The sequence below is a fragment of the Myotis myotis genome, unplaced genomic scaffold (genome assembly GCF_014108235.1).
Source record: "Myotis myotis isolate mMyoMyo1 unplaced genomic scaffold, mMyoMyo1.p scaffold_m19_p_15, whole genome shotgun sequence".
Lineage (NCBI taxonomy): Eukaryota > Metazoa > Chordata > Mammalia > Chiroptera > Vespertilionidae > Myotis > Myotis myotis.
The window spans coordinates 25,774,863-25,792,489 of record NW_023416319.1 but is presented as its reverse complement, the minus strand read 5'-3'; positions in this window follow the sequence as shown (position 1 = coordinate 25,792,489).

Genomic DNA, 17,627 nt, shown 5'->3' with positions numbered 1-17,627 from the left:
TGTTGACCAGGGTTACAAATTGATGAGCAGTGAGTGGAAAAGTCAGCTTTATTCTCTTCCATTTCCCCCGCCCCTCCGCAAAAAAAAAAAAAAAAAAATTCAACATGTGAAACACTATGTTGGGTGCCAGGGATACACTGTGAACAAGATGGAATCAAATCAGTTTGTGACTCAATAGAATTTACCTTCTATTGGATATATAACCTGCTCAGATTGTCAGATGGGTCAGACTCTTCAGAACTGAATAATTCTCTCCAGGATATTAGTCAAAATTTTAACTACTACATGTCTCTGGCTAAAAATTATAGAAGTTAAGATCATGAATGCTGAAATTATACTGTATTCACCCCTAAGCACTGAGTACATCAAAAGCATCTAGGTAGGTGGCCTTCTGTTCTTCTTAGAGTCAAGGTTACTTATATTGGGAAGATGCTTTTATATGCCTTTAAACTTTTCAGCCCATAAAAAATAATTTAGAGCTTATAATTTTGTCTAATTTTTTTACAACAACAATTAAAAAGAACCCCAAAGCTCAGACAAGTGACTTATATTCAGTAGTGTGTGTGTGCTAGGACTTATTTTTTTCCAAGAGGACATAAATTTTCATTGTCTCTAAATATGACACACATTGATCCCTTTTTCTCTGTAGACAATGGCTAACATGTGAAAGTCAGCTCATGGGTGTGGTTCATGGCCTGACACGTTGTTAAACAGCTGCCCACACAGTGCTGGAAATGACTTGTGGTGGGTCTGGAGCCACTGTGGAGTCTGTCCCCGAGCCCACGTCAAGATAGGCCTTGCCAATGGAACTTCCTGTGTGCACAACACACAAAGAGGAATGGCTTCAGGCTGAACAAAGCAAACAAATCGAAACCACTTATTACAACATAAAGTTGTTCATGATACGTTTGAACCAGGGCATCCAATGTCAAGAAGCTGAACGCTGAGACCAAAAGGAAAGAAGAGAGAAGGTGAGAAGGATGACATAAAGTCAATAATCCAATATCTGAACCAAGAACCCATCCCGAAAGGGAGGCAGAGTGCTTTGGCGCAGAGCCAGAGGTCCAAAGGTCCAAGAATGTGTTGGTGAACAACAAGCATTTTTAAACATTCTTGTGCTCGGACACAAAATGGCAGAATCAGCAGTATATAGAAACAGTGGGAACAAGCTAGAAAACACCTAAGCTCATTCATATGGAGAACATGGCTTGCTATGGGAAAAATTCTTGTCCAACCTCCAAGTTCATGTCTTCTTCCTTTCCTTAGGCACGTTATACCCACTGGAGTCACGAAGAGAAAGTTCTTAACTAATTTCCATCCCTTTATGTAAGCTTCTGAATGAAATTTGAGATAATAGTAAAAGAACAGAATAATATGAATAATTGTAACTATCTATGGGATGGAGATCAATAGTCTCTCAATCATTCGGATACTTAAACAGCACATCACAGAATTTTGTCTCTTTGCCAGCAAAACGTTAAGATGATTGAGTGCACGTTCCATCTTTCCTCTGTATATGTAGAGTCCTATAAATGTTTGTGCACATTAACCAAATTCTTCTTTTAAGAAATAAAAAAATCTACCTCCCCCTCACACAAAAAATCAAGATTCCCAAGATGTCTAACCTCTAAGCCTAACTTTAATTTCCAAGTTTCTAAGGAGAATTCTCCAAATAATTTTTTTTCTAAAAATGGCATTTTAACATTTCATCTCTTTAGGGGAGCTTGTGAGGAAGTTTAATGAACAAGTTTGAAATAAACCAAACATCTTCATTCTCTGACAAAGACCCAAACCAAGCAACCAACAAATCTATATATTTAAAAGCCCAGCGACCAAACAGCAGAATTACCAGTCGCTATGACACACACTGACTGCAGGAGCTGCCTCCTGGTGGTCAGTGCACTCCCACAGTGGGAACGCCACTCGGCTGACTGGGATGAGCAGTGCTCCCACAGCAGGCCAATCCCTGCAGCCATGCCCTCCCCACTCCCCCCCCCCCCCGCAGTGCACGAATCCATGCACTGGCCTCTAATAAGTAATAAATAAATAAATAAATAAATAAATAAATAAATAAATGGGAAGATACAGCTGCATTAGGTGAATCAATGGTCCCTAGTCTTGTGCTTAAATGTGCCTGCTAATGTCAAAGCTTAACCTAATGTGCAGCATAGGATGGGCATTGGGAAACTTAAGTTAAACACCAAGGTTGTGTTTCCTGGATCCTCAATAATATTCTAGTTGAATATCTCGCATGCCTCTGTCATAGTTACTTTTTTACTCATGAGACAGGAATATGTCCCAAGGTCTAATGTATGTACTTTCCATTTCCTTATGTGTCTTCTCCCTGAGAAGCCTGAGGTTGTCCCAGCATTGTATTTGTCCAGTGTCACACACTGCCTTAGGATAAGGTCTCACAGAAAAACCACACAAGCATCTCTGGGATGTGAATTTAAAAAAGAGAGGAAGGGACAAAATGAAAAGATTTGGAAGATAGTGGCGGGGGGGAGAGGAAATTCCAGCCCTGGCCCATATTAACTCAATTTGTTGGGCATTGTTCCATGCACCAAAAAGTTGCTGGTTCAATTACTGGTCAGGGCACATGCCTGGGTTAAAGAGTCCATCCCCAATAGGGGGTGTGCAGGATGAAGCTGTTTCTTTCTCATTGTTGTTTCTCTCACTCTCTCTACCTCTCATCTCCCTTCCTTTCTATCTAAAATCTATTTTTTTTAAAAGATGAAATTCCAGGAAATGGGGAAAGAATAAATTAAGAAAGTGAAGTCAACATGAGACCAAGTATCACTGGTTGACAGTACCAGGGGCAACCTGCATGGGGGTTGAGTTCAAAGCTACCGAACTTAGGATCTCCATTTGAGGACACTGCATGTGTGCTGTTGAGAGCTACATGAGTTTTCCTTTTCACTGTACTCTGAGAAGCATTCATGGATAGCAGCCAGAACCTCACCTGATGATCATCCTAAAGGGTTCCAAAATTTTGCTTAAGGGCCTACCTCCCAAACTACCCACCTCATGAGGACAGCTCTTTCTTCAGTAGCCCAAGTCATTCATAACTTGTCTATCCTAGACACTTAGGTTGGAGTTGATATTGTGGGATGGAGACCCTTTCACACATGAACAATTTGGAAATAGATTGACATTGTGTTTTATGAGTTATTTCTGGTATATTATAATTTTCTGGTGGTTTCTTCATTTTATTTAAGTTTTTAAGTTATTTACTGCTGGAGGCTAAGACCAGCAGGTCATAAATGCGAGAGTTCCTGAGAAGGCTGATGGGACTTTTAATTTTCAGCAGGGCTGAAAATCTGCATATTATTACCTGCTGTTGGCTGAATGGCCGAAGGCAATTCCCTAACCTGATAATCCTTTATTGTTTACCAAACTTTACCATTGATGTTTGCTTTGCTAAAGGGCATAGTATATTCTAGTAAATAAAAACAAAGGGGATGGAAGATTCAGGGAGCTTCGCTGCTAGAGCAAGGTTTTCACCTGGCTTCCCACAATGCTTTCCAAATTTATATTTCTTGTCTAGTCTCTTCATCTATGTCACAGCCTCTTCTCCAGATTCCTGAACGCTTACTGTGAAAAGACTGGGGCAATTTACTTATAATGATTAATATTAGCTTATTATAACCTGCTTTATTTATTAGTTATATACTCCTTTTTTCATAATATACTAATGTGTGGTTTCTCCAGAGTTTGGTCTATTTTGTTAGCTACTTAAAAATAAGATTAACTTTTGCTGTGTTGTTCTTCTCTATTGTGTAATAGTTTAGTTTTAAAGTCTATTTCACTGATTCCTAATTCTATGTTTATTATATCTTTCTTTCTACTTTTGGGGGTTTATTTTGTTTTTCTTTTCTTCCTGCATAACGTGTACACGTAACTCATTATTTTTCAGTTTTTGTTTGGTTTTCTAAAACAATTATTTATGGCTACATATTTGCCTGAAAGCACCATTTTTTTTCTATACTTCACACATTTTGTCAGTCTTTTAAAGTTATCATTCAGTACTTTCTCTTAACATTTTTATTATGATTTCTTTTTATCCCATAAATTACATAGCAGTTTACTTTATTTTCTATATATGTGGGGGTTTTACCATTAATATATTTTAAATGAATTTGTACCTTATACTTATTGTGGTTAAAGACAATGGTCTGTATGATGTGTATTTTTAGAAATTTATTAAGGTTTTTTTTGTAGCTTGATATATAGTCAATTTTTAAATGTGTCCTGTGTGTTTGAGAAAAATGTGTTTTTTGTAACTGTCAAATACATAAATCTGTATGTGCCCATTAGTTAAGAATGTTTTAGGTATTTTTTACATCTTCTATTTCCTTGCTGATTAATGTGTATAACATTGAAAATCAAGAGAGATGTGTTGAAGTCACCCACTATAATGGTGGGTTGATAATGTTATTCCTATAATTTTATCTATTTTGCTTTATATATTTCAAGATTATTTTATTAGAGGCATACGTGTTTAAGATTGCTTTATATTCTTAGTGATTTAAGACTTTTATTTTTATACTAGAGGCCTGGTGCACAAAATTCATGCATGGGTAGGGTCCCTAGGCCTGGCTATCGATCAGGGCCAATCAGGTTCCCTGCTTCCTCCTTCCCTCACTGCCCATGCTGTTATCATGCAGTTCCCCACCTCCCAGCCTCCTCGCCTCCTTCTTCCCTTGCTCCCTCAGCAACCTGCTGCCTCTGCTGGTCACCCACCATGTTCCACGCCACCCACTGGTAGTCAGTGCACCTCATAGCAAGCGATCGACTCCCAGTCTCCCAGTCAAACTCCTGAGGGGACAATTTGCATATCAGCCTTTTATTATATAGGATAGTGATGGCTTTCTTAGCTGATAATATTTTAGTTTTAAAATATATTTTATCAGATTCAAATAGATTTATATCAGCATTTGGGGGCAGCTATACCAACTTAAGATTTTACCACTACCCTCACCCTTGAAAGGAACTGTTTTAGAAATAATCCCCCAACAAGGGCACACACACACACACACACACACACACAGACAACACACTTCCCTACTGAATTCACTGGACAAATAAATTTTAACTTTGGAAAATTAAGAGAACATTTGGGGGTGACTTGCAGCAGGCAGATGTACGTTGTACTATCCATATGCGTCCTTGTCCTACTCACTCCTCCTCCATGCCCAGAAAAGAAATGCTTTTAGTACTATCGTATGCTACTATATGATTGCTGTTTACCTCTAAAATGTACATGTTCCAATTCTTCAACTAGACTTTTTGTTAGGAATTCTAGATAGAACTTTTATGACTTTATATATTCTATAAATCCTTGTGTAATAATCTGAGCCTATGTCCCCCTCTCTGATTGTGCTCAAGACTGCCAGTACCCAATCTTCAACTTAAAATTGTTTTAATTCTGCCTCTTTGAATTGTCCTCCTTTTTAAAAGGTCTGTCCTTTCTCACTCTTATTGGCTTTGTTTGCCAAGAAATTCACCTTCTGCATTTTTTGCCTTTTACATTCTTAAATATAATTTTTTTCCATTATAACATCATATATATATATGAGCTTAAGCGACCAGCCAACCAGTAGCTATGACATGCACTGACCACCAGGGGACAGACGCTCAATGAAGGAGTGGAAACCACTGGCATGCAAACATGGAACATACTGATGAATTGCAGAGGGAAGGGGAGAGTTGGGAGGGCAGGGAGAGATTAATCAAAGATCTTATATGCATACTAGAGACCCAGTAACGAGACTCGTGCACTCGAGGGGGTCTCTCAGTCTGGCCTGCGCACCTCTCGCAGTCTGGGAGCTCTCTCAGGGGTTGTCAGAGAGCTGGTTTCGGCCTGATCCCTGCAGGCCAGGCCAAGGGACCCCACCGGTGCACAAATCTGTGCACTGGGCCTCAATTAAGTAAATAATATAAGTAAAATAAGAAGAAATATTTTTAAGTACAGAAAAAAAGGAATATTCATTTCACCAGCAATCATACCTCTAGAGACCACCATTACTAATGTTTTGCAATATTCCTCCTGGTGATTTATATATACATGTTTCTTTTTACAAAACTGCTATTACCCTCTATAGTCTGTCTTATGATTTTCCTCTAAGGATTATATCATGGTGTGTTTTCTTTCTTTTTTTTTTTTCTCATGGCAATAATACTCTTAAGGACATGTTTTTTACATTAGCTTTTGGTTGCAATTCCTATTCAATCATATGACGGTACCAGAAGTTATTGAGTCTATGTCCTAGTATATTTGGGTTGTTTCCACTTGGGTTGTTGCCACTGAAAAAAAGAATGTTCATATGAACATTCTTGCTCATAAATCATTGCCTACATCTCTGATTGGTTTTCATGCTAAGCTCTTTGAAGTAGATTTCTGTCTGACACTTTGTTTTGTTTTTCTTATCTCACTGTTTTTGATTATTCCTTTTGGGATATGATCACCAACTCAGGCTCCTGCAATATCACATCCCAGCTGAGCCCATGGCTTCATCAGGCCTCTGTCTGGGAAGGCAGAAGAGTCATACCAAATGCTTCCTTTGATTTTATTCATGTGAAAGTCTTTGTTTGGAGAGAAACCAAGATGGCGGCATAGGTGAACACCGGAAATTGCTGCCTCCCACAACAACTTCAAAAAAACAACTAAAAGACTAAACAGACATCATCCAGAACTACAGGAAGGCTGGGTGAGTGGAAATTCTACAACTAGAAGGAAAGAGAAAAGCACACTGAGACTCAGAGGAGGTGGGGAAGTAAAGTGCAGAGGTATGGAGGCACACGTAGAAAGGGCTGGCAGCTGAGGACACGGCTGTCTTTTTGAATTGGGAAGGAGTCACAAGCCCCCAACTGCTCTGAACTACAGTTCCAGGGAGTCTCTGGGGACCCAGACTCATACGGGGAGAAACTGGACTGTCTGGCAGCGGGCAGAACTCAGAACTTGAGGGCAGCTTTCCCTCAGAGGTGCTTGCAGCAATTACCAGGACACTGAGACTCAGGGCCTCTTAGGGCAGGGCTGAGGATCAGCCATATCTGTTTGCTCTGCTCTGTTGATTCCCTGAGACGCCGCCCCACCCAAGCTGCAGCAGAGGCTTTTGCATATGAATGCCCTGGCCCTTCACAATCTGAAAATTACCTAACAAACTGCAGCTGGGCCAGAAAGACCCAGAACATCCAAGAGAAGGCCCAAGGCCCCACAGCAGCTTGCATTGCTTCACAGCTGGGCCTCATCTGGGCACTTCCAAACCCCAAACAATGAAGGGGATTCTGCAGATCTCCTCGTAGCTCCTGCTGGGTAGCCTCAGGCAGAGGCTAAATTAGCACCTCCTTAGATCTAAGAGCCAGTGTACCTAGTGGTCAGAGTGGGACCATCCAGATTACAACTCCTCAGATCCATAAGGGACACACTCAAGGGGCAGACTCAGTGAGCAACAAAGCCCCACTGAAGCAAGTCTTGCCCCAGAAGGGTGTCTTCAGCACAGAAGTTCTCCCACTGCAGACACAGCTGATTCTCACAGCCAACTGGACTGGAGGTCAATTCCTCCCAGTGATACCTACAACAATCAAGGCTTAACTACAACAAGACTGTGCACAAAGACCACAAAGGGGTGCACCAAGAGTGTCCACCTCAGGTAATTGGCGAGGCTGAGCCACTGGGCCCTATAGGACACCTAGCACACAAAGCCACTCTATCAACACAGGGAAGCATATAAAATACGGAGACAAAGGAACAGGTCACAAATGACAGAAATAGAGGAAAGTAAACTACTGGATATAGAGTTCAAAATCACAGTTATAAGGTTTTTCAAAAATGTTCTAGAAACCGCCAATAAATTTAGTGAGACCCTGGAGAATATGAAAAAAGACCAACTAGAAATTAAGCATACACTGACTGAAATAAAGAATAATATACAGAGATCCAACAGCAGACAAGAGGATCGCAAGAATCAAGTCAAAAATTTGAAATATGAAGAAGCAAAAATACCCAACCAGAAAAGCAAAAAGAAAAAAGAATCCAAAAATATGAAGATAGTGTAAGGAGCCTCTGGGACAACTTCAAGCGTACCAACATCTGAATTATAGGGGTGCCAGAAGATGAGAGAGAGCAAGATATTGAAAACCTATTTGAAGAAATAATGACAGAAAACTTCCCCTACCTGGTGAAAGAAATAGACTTACAAGTCCAGGAAGTGAAGAGAACCCCAAACAAGAGGAATCCAAAGAGGACCACACCAAGACACATCATAATTAAAATGCCAAGGGCAAAAGACAAAGAGAGAATCTTAAAAGCAGCAAGAGGAAGACAGTCAGTTACCTACAAGGGAATACCCATAAGACTGTCAGCTGATTTCTCAACAGAAACTTTGCAGGCCAGAAGGGAGTGGCAAGAAATATTCAAAGTGATGAATGCCAAGAACCTACAACCAAGATTACTTTACCCAGAAAAGCTATCATTCAGAATTAAAGGTCAGATAAAGAGCTTCACAGATAAGAAAAAGCTAAAGGAGTTCATCACCACCAAACCAGTAGTATATGAAATGCTGAAAGGTATCCTTTAAGAAGAGGAAGAAGAAGAAAAAGGTAAAGATAAAAATAATGAACAGCAAATACATATGTATCAACAAATGAATCTAAAAATCAAGTGAATAAAAAATCTGATGAACAGAGTAGACTGGTGAATATAATAGAACCAGGGGCATAGAAAGGGAGTGGACTGACAATTCTTGGGAGAAAAGGGGTGTGGGAGTGCAGGAAGAGACTGGACAAAAATCGTACACCTATGGATGAGGACAGTGGGAGGGGTAAGGGCAGAGGGTGGGGTGGGAACTGGGTGGAGGAGAGCTATGGGGGGTAAAAGAGGAACAACTGTAATAATCTGAACAATAAAGATTTAATTTAAAAGTAAGAAAGAAAGAAAGAGAGAGAGAGAGAGAGAGAGAAAGAAAGAAAGAAAGAAAGAAAGAAAGAAAGAAAGAAAGAAAGAAAGAAAGAAAGAAAGAAAGAAAGAAAGAAAGAAAAAGAAAGAAAGAAATTCTTTGTTTGGTCATAGATCTAGCCAATCCATTCATAATAGTAAATTCTTAGTAAGAAATAGTGAAAAAGGATCCTTTATAAATCTCCTTGCCTAACACCCAGTAGGGTGTGAGCATCATCCACTTTAACTGCAATGATCCTGTGCCTGGTTATGAAAGCCACACTAAACATCATAATTTCACAATCATTTGAAGCATTTAGATCCTGCATTTTTTTTTTAAATCTAAATACAACTACCAGCATTTCCTAACACCTCGGCTATTCATTGTTCAAATTTTAGCTGAGCATTATCTGGAAATTAAGGACTAGATTTATCTTTTGACTTTTCCACTGGTCTGATATGCAACTTTGAATTGCTTGCATACTGGACAGTGCACTTCACATTTTCCCATTTTTGGTTGGAATTGGGGCCTATAAAGAATCTACTGAGACCAATTATGTATAGGGCAGAGGTCTCTGACTATCCACTTCCACGTTCTTCTGCATCATGCCCTGAAGGCTCTGTTGTCTGTGTTAAGGAAAATCTGGGGATTTAACATATATGTTAAACTATAGAACAATAGCAATAACGATAGCTCCCCATTTATCACACTCTTTCTTTTTTTCAGAAGCTGCAATCTATACTTTACATGCCATTTCCTTCGATCCTCTCAACATCCCAAAACACCTCTGAGATGAATATGTTTGCTTTCTCTATTTTACAAGTGAGAAAACTGAAGACACGTCAGGTAGGGAGTCTGACATAAGACTAACTCAGGCGAGGTATTACGTCTTAAAATAGAGATTTGGGAACTGTCATCCACAGATGATTGTGGATACCATGGATGCATAAAATAATGAATAAAATAGAAGCTAAGAGAATCAAGGGCTGATTTGGGATAATATTTAAAATGCAGGTGGAGAAAGACGAGTCAACAAAGGTGACTGCAAAGAAATGGTTAGATTAGTGGAGAACCTGAAAAAAATGGCAAAGGAGAAATGATTTTCAAACAAATACCATCAAATGCCAGAGTAATAATATAAGGCCTAAACTATAGCTATTACTCAAAGTATTGTCAAGTGGTGGTGAATATCCAGCTCAAATTGAATACAAACATTTATAACAGTACCAATTTGCGTAGTGTATAGTGTGCGTGTGTGTGTGTGTGTGTGTGTGTGTGTGTTATAGTAAGTGGTTGTAGGAGTAGAGAAAGCAGAGAGTTTGGTGATGCCATGGTTTGCTATCTGCAGGTGTGTAGATAGGGAAAGAGCCCTGGAATGCTGGAGATTCTGACATGAGGATGAAGTGGATGAAATGATGCAGCATGGGGAAGGCCTGCATAAAAAAGAAGTAAAGCCAGGAGACGGGTAGTTTATGGGGAGAAAAGGCAGCTGCAGAGGGACTAGAACTCTTGATTATGTTAAAGTGATGGCATGTGACTTGGGGACTTGAAGGTAGAGAAGGCTATGGTACTAGTTTCTACCATAGAACATTTCCAGTTGGTGTAAAAAACAGGTATGGCCACAGGTAGACGGAGCAAAAAAGGAAACAAAGCCCATTGCAGTGGAGACTATCAAGGAATTTTGAAGTGAAGGGGCTGCTTGAGTAATGCCACCGCCATCAGACCTACACACAACAAAGGGGTCTCCAGCTTGTCTACCAGCAGGGTGCAAGCGACCTGCCGATGGCAGCAGCATGGCAGAGTAGACTTGCCTCGTTGAAAAAGCTACTGTTTTCCCCATAAACCAATGAGGTGATGCAACAGAAAGAAAGTAGAGTGGGAGCTGAGAGTCTTCAAACCTAGTGAATGAGGGAAGCTAATGATGCAAACCAAGGATGCGGTTGGAATAGCTGGAAAAGAGCTAAGGACGTGGCAGTGAGTCATGGTAGCTCTTCAAACAGGCCACCAGGATCTCATCTCCCATCCTCAGCCACCACTGATGGAAGTTCTAAAAATATCCAAAGAGACACAGTCCCAAAGGCAGCACTCCTAGCAGACTGCATCCTCTCTTCTGAGTGTTTCTGGAAATGAAGAAAGAAATTATGTTCTCTGGCCTCTGGAAGATGTTCCAAGTTTAAACTGCTTTCAGTCTTGGAAGATGCTGATGTCAGAGACTAATTTTCTCCAGGAAAGAGTTTATTCAAATCAGCGCAAGCTTTGTGCTACGCATTTCCAGTTTCCTCAAACGTAAGAGATCTAATCTCTCCCATATGACTTTCTCTACCCAGCTACACTCGGCAGCTCACAGGGACAGATGGTGCTAGTTCCTGTTTGTTAGCATCAGTAATTAGTAACTCTATTCTCTTCAACGATACAGCCTGTTGCTGCAGAGCACACAAACTGTGCGCCCAGAAGAGATACAGGAGAGAGGAAGGACCATGCGTGGTCTGTACGATGGAAGAGATGTACATCTTAGAGGCAGGTCCATCTGAATGTGAATTCTAGCTTTGCTACTGAGAGCTCTGTCATCTTAGGACATTAACCATTTTTGTCATCATGAAACAACTAGAAGCCCAGTGCATTCATGCATGGGTAGGGTCTGGCCGCCCGACCCTGATCGGGGGCCCAATCAGAGCCAGGCCAGCTGGGAGGGGGAGGGGATGTGGGCAATTGGCCCATGGCCCCGCCCTGATTGGTGACGGGGGGGGGGGGGGCAGTTCAGGGGCAGGGCCAGCTGGAGGGAGGAGCCACCAACCTTGCCCCTGATGGGAGTGAGGGGGGGCCAATCAGGAGTGGAGCTGGCTAAGGGGAGGGGCCACGGGCTAATTGGGGTGATGGGGGCTGATTGGGGGTGGGGCCGGCCATGGGGAGGGGCTGTCTATCCTAAATGGCTGTCTATCCCAAATGGGGAGGGGAGGCCGATCAGGGGCCAGTAGCCAGGGGGAGGGGCCATGGACCTCTCAGGGTGGTGGGGGCCAATGAAGGGCTGGGCCAGCTGGGGGGAGGGGCTGCAGGAGGTTGGCCATAGGCCCCACCCACGATGGGGCTGATTCACTGGCCACAGTGGGTGTCATAGCAACCGGTTGTTCTGATCCTTACAGCGATCCAGTCACTGGCTTTTTGTATATATATTAGAGGCCCGTTGCAGGAAGATTCCTGCAAGAATAGGGCTTCCTGTAACTGGAGCGAAGCAGAGAAGGGAGTGAAACCCGCTGAGGCAGGCTTTGCTCCCGCTCCACTGCCCAGCTTGTTTCCCTCCCGCCTCCCGCCTCCCACCTCCACCGCCTTGGCTCCGTTCCTGTCTCTGCCACCTCTACTTTGCTCCTTTCTGCAGCGCTTCGCTTCCACCTTGTCTTCAGTCTTTGCTCCCAGCCGGTATATGCAAATTAACCGCCATCTTGGTTTGGATTAATTTGCATATAGTCGCTCTGATTGGCTGGTGGGCATAGCGAAGGTACGGTCAATTAGCATCTTTGTCTTTTATTTGTGTAGATAGATAGATATAGATATTAAATTATGTACTTAACCAAAATGACAATAAAAGGTATCAAACATAAATTCAGGCTAGCAAAACTTTAGTTCTTAAAATGAAGAAAGATGGGTGTCTTAAGTTAATCAAGTAGCTGATTAACACAACATGACACATAACTATTTTATGAAACATAGACCCTTTGCTTTCTCAGTAGAAAACTTTTCTTAATATTATATCTGGAAAAACCTTGTCCTTCTGACACAGTGAAAAAACACACACACAAAACTTTAATTCTGTATTAGCTTACTTTTGCAATTTAAACTCATTTACTTAGTTAAATTTATTCCAAGTAAACTTTTTGAGCCACAATTTCGTCATCTGGAAAAGACAATAACATTCACTCTACAGAGTTCATGGCCAGATTAGTCATGATGACATGTGTCATATGCCTGTTGACAAATAGTAGATGATCAAGTAATAAATCCACTTATTCCCATCCTATTACTTTTTTTTCTTATATAAATGCCATGCCCTGGGTTCTACAATAGTGCAGAATGTAATGTGTCACCTCACATTCCACTATTAAATTCCTATGACTAAAATAAAATCATAGTTTTTTTCTTATTTGATTTTTATATTTTTTCAACTATTTTTTTTTTACAGGTTGACATCTACCTCCTTACAACATTCTGTATTCCATCTCCTATCATTAGATGGTATTTACCATAAAAACTCTTTGGAATACTAGCTTCTGGAACCCCTAATAAGAATGCTGGATATTATGTCACAGTTCAACTCATACGCTACCCACCCAAAGGCTTTTGAATCAATCGCTTTTTTGGAATTACCCTTCACACATACAAATTAATGCAATACAAATGCAGGTAGGTGTAAGACTAGTTCCTTAAAATCTATACATAATCTTGTTCCTTTAGAAATCCAAGCACTATAGACCCAAAGATATTTATTTATTATAATTAATTATCCTCCAGATATTTTTCAGTCATGCAACAAAAAATCTCCTAGGACAGCAGTTCTCTAATTTTGCTGTACATTGGAATTACTTGGGAATCTTTACAAATTCAGGTTTTTCTTTGCCACTCCCAGATATTTAGATTTAACTAATAAAAGGTTTGACCTGGGCATTGGGATTTTCCCAGAAGATTCTAATGTTCAGCAAAGTTTGGGAACTGCTATTTGAGGTTAGTAGCTACCCAAGAACCCTCATAGAAAAGCTGCTTACATCCATACACGTGTGTTTATATTAATGCTACTTGGCTTGAGTTTGCGGATTCATTCAATAAATATTTGTATAAGATGTTGGGAGATAACAACATTGTTAAAATATGTTGTTTTTAGTAGTTCTGGTTCAAGATGCAGCATAGAATTTGTTAGTGAAAAGGAACCATTTTTGCTTTTTGGTGTGGTTGCTGTTTTTCGTTTTGTTTTTTAGTAAAAGGCAAACTGTACAACAGAATAGCCTGTATCACTTTTCCTTTTACTTTGTTTTGCTCTCTCAGGATACTCTGCTTCTAGCCACATACAAAAGTACAAAAGCAAGCCATGTAGATGTGTGTGTGTGTGTGTGTGTGTGTGTGTGTGTGTGTGTATACATACATATTTTTGTCCAGGGACAACAGGCTTGCTCAGGACTCATAGAAATCACAATGACACAATTCTCAGTCTCATACCTACCCTTCTCTACATTCTCTTAATCTGCTACTTTTTCTAATCCCTACTCTTTGTAGAAGTGGCAGATCCATCATCATGCAGGGGATTATGGAATGGGCCCCCATCTTTCAGACTTATTTATGTGACTGGGTGTGGAGGCAGAATAAATAAAGTGTTGGAATAAATTTAATATGGGCTTAGGAGTCAAAAGGATTAGTAAACTGAAATATTTACCTTTAGCATTAACTGGCTATCTGTCTACTTAGGGAAATCAATGCTAGGGCCCCACCTTATAGATGCTGATTCATTTGGTTTGAGTAGAGTCCAAACTTAGGGCATTTGGACTGGCCAATAGTATCTCATACCTAGTTGGTGCTCCCTAAATGTTTACAGATTGAATATACACGTGAGCAAGTAAATGAAATGCTGAGAACCTTGAAACTTGCCGAAAAAGACACCATCTGGCTCCTGTGTTCGTAAAATCTACAATCTAGTGTAAGAGTCATGTGATAGATACATATCCATGACACAATTAGAAAATAACATGGGACATCCTTCCTCAAAAAAATATTTAATGAAGCAATTGCTGAAGCAATTGAGGGGAGCCCTCTTTGAGTGATTAAGAAGGGGAAAGATAAGCATAGAACTAACAAGTTAAGGAACAAGGCTTTGTGAAGGAAATGAAACTTAAACTGGATCTTGCAGTTGTGGCAGAATTTGAGGGGCGAGGCTAGGCATTATGGAAAGTGAAAATTAAGCAGATGCAGAGAATGATGGGTAATGCGCAGTAACATTTGAATAAGGAGCTGGCTGTCTATGCAACTGGCAATAGTAACAGAGTTTGGAAGAAATCATGTGACAATAGACTCTGGGTGAGTGGGACTTGCTCATCATTACAGTCCTAGTTCCTAGAAGAATGTGTGGCTTATAGTAGGTTTTTAATAAATGACTAAGTGAAAAAAAAAAATAAGGAAGAAATAAAGAATGCAGTATCCATTAGGCATTTATTTATCGTTCAATGCTTGTTAAACACCAACTAAATACCTGGTTACCTGCTAGTTTACTAGGGACACAAAGATGAATAAACATGTAGTCTTTATTGCTCTTATAGAGTATATTGCAGAGGTTCTCAATTTTTTATTTGCCTAAGAATCTCCTAATGAGCTTAGTAAAAATGCAGATTCCTGGGATTCACTCAACAGAGATCTCTGAGATTCTGACTGAGAAAGTGAGGAGTGGGGCTCAGGATCATGCATTTCAATAATCCCTTCTTCCTGCCACCAGGTGTTCTGATGCCAGTGACCCAAGGATTATGCTTTCAGAAAACACAACACCTAGAAGAAAAGATCCAACCAGCACCACACCATAGAAATTCCCCCAATAAATGTGAATACTGGGGAGTTGATACTCTAACAGGTGCTCCCTCAGAGGATAACTGACGTGGTGTCGCTTGAACTGAGACCTGAGGAGAGTTGAGCTTCCTAGAGAAGCAGGAAAAGAGAGAAGAGATTCCTGGTAGAATGAATAGCAAGAAGGTGTGAAAAAACATAGAAGATCCCTAGCTGGTTTGGCTCAGTGGATAGAGCCTGAGGACTGAAGGGTCCCAGGTTTAATTCCGATCAAGGGCACATGCCAGTGTTTCGGGCTTGGTCCCCAGTGTGGGGCGTGCAGGAGGCAGTCCATCAATGATTCTCTCTCATCATCGATGTTTCTATCTCTCCCTCTCCCTTCCTCTCTGAACTCAATAAAAATTAAATATATATTTTTTAAAAATAGAGTCAGGAAGTTGCAATTGGTTGGTACAAAGATTTGTTGTATTTTTGGATACAAATTTATCTGAATACCATAGAGTATTTCAGCTGCTTGGTCTGAAAGAAAGGACAAGCAATTTTTAAGTATTGTCAGATTTAGGCTCAATTAAGAACTTTAAGAATGTTGTGAAACAGAAAGACCACCGGCTATGATCATGTTTCTAAGAATCTAACTCTATCCCGCTGCCCAGGTTTGGGTTTACATATTAGTATGATTAATTTGCTATTTAGTTCCCTGATTACAGGATCTTCAGTTCTCCAGTTCTGGGGAAATTGGCTGAAAAAAAAGCAGAACAAAACACAATCCTCGCACTGACTTCCTTTGTACCAAGAATATGTTTTTGTTTAATCAAAACCATGTGGCCTTTCACCTCAATGATCAAGAAAGGAGTAAATGACTTTCCAACTAAATGCGGAAAACTTAAATATAGTTCTCAAAGGAGAAATGTGGGCTATTTGTAAAAGCAGTTGAACTCATCCAGAGCCACCTTTTGTCACCCATATGCATCGACTGGCTAATCTCTTAACTTTACTGTCTGGAAAGAACTCACAGAAAATGATCCCAACAACAATAATACTAATTGCTGTGTTTTTCCCCCTGATGTTCCTTGTTACCTATAAAACCTATGGGAGGTGAATTTTATGAATTACCCAAGGGGAAAGAACCAGGTTGGCAGAGTCTACTGACTCATCGTCTTGCATAACTCAGCTATTTCAGCTCGGGCAGGCTTAGTGATTCCTCAGACATGAGACACCCTTGGGGAAAAGACTCAACCATAAATTGGGGGGATCCTAAGGACATAAGCTCCGAGGTTACCCTCTTAAATAATTAAAACAATTATTAATGTAAAATTTGGATGTATTCTGGGGCTTCTGTACCTGCAGAACTTGTGGAGGGTTTGTTTTCTTACACAGGCTGGTGGCCTGGGTACGGGGACAGTATTTCCCCAGCTTTGAGTAGAACACAACCATTCTTACCTCTCCATGCAAGAGGTTGTTAGGAGGACCCCTGGGAGGCTGGGGAATGGGAAATTGTTATTCACTCACTTGTGACCGACAAGTCACATTTGCTCCCTCAACGCCAAAGCCCTGCCCTGGGTCACTGACCCTCCTATCTGGGAAGAAGAAGCATTAATGGTGATGCTCCCACCTCAGCTCCTCCCTCCAAGCTGTCTCTGTCATGGGGATGCTGCAGCCCCTTGCAGCATTTCATTCCCTAAAAAGGGATAAAATAGTTTCCTTCACATGTACAATCTGCCACAAGAGGTTGGTCCTTTTAACAGCCAAAACAGCTGGGTAAGTGTTTCTACCTCAGGGAGAGCTTTTTTCACGTCTGCTGCTTCCACACCAAACATACTGGGTTCTCCTGGAGATTGCCTTGTTCCTTTAAATTTGAACGCAAATTAAAGGCAATTTATTTGGGGGAGCTTGTGACCAAACGTGGGATCTTCACCTCCTCACTCTGTCTATGAAACTCTACCTCGAAGAGCTTACTAACACTTACTGAGCTGAAATAGCTGAGTTTGCTAGAGGATGAGTGGAGTAGACTCTGCCAACCTGGTTCTTTCCCCTTAGATAATTCATAAAATTCACCTCCCATGGGTTTCATGTAACGAGGAGAATCAGGAACATCTCCCAACCCGACTTCCCTTTTCAGTCTTGTTTCCTGTCGTTGCTTCATCTTCCCTCTCTTCTTCC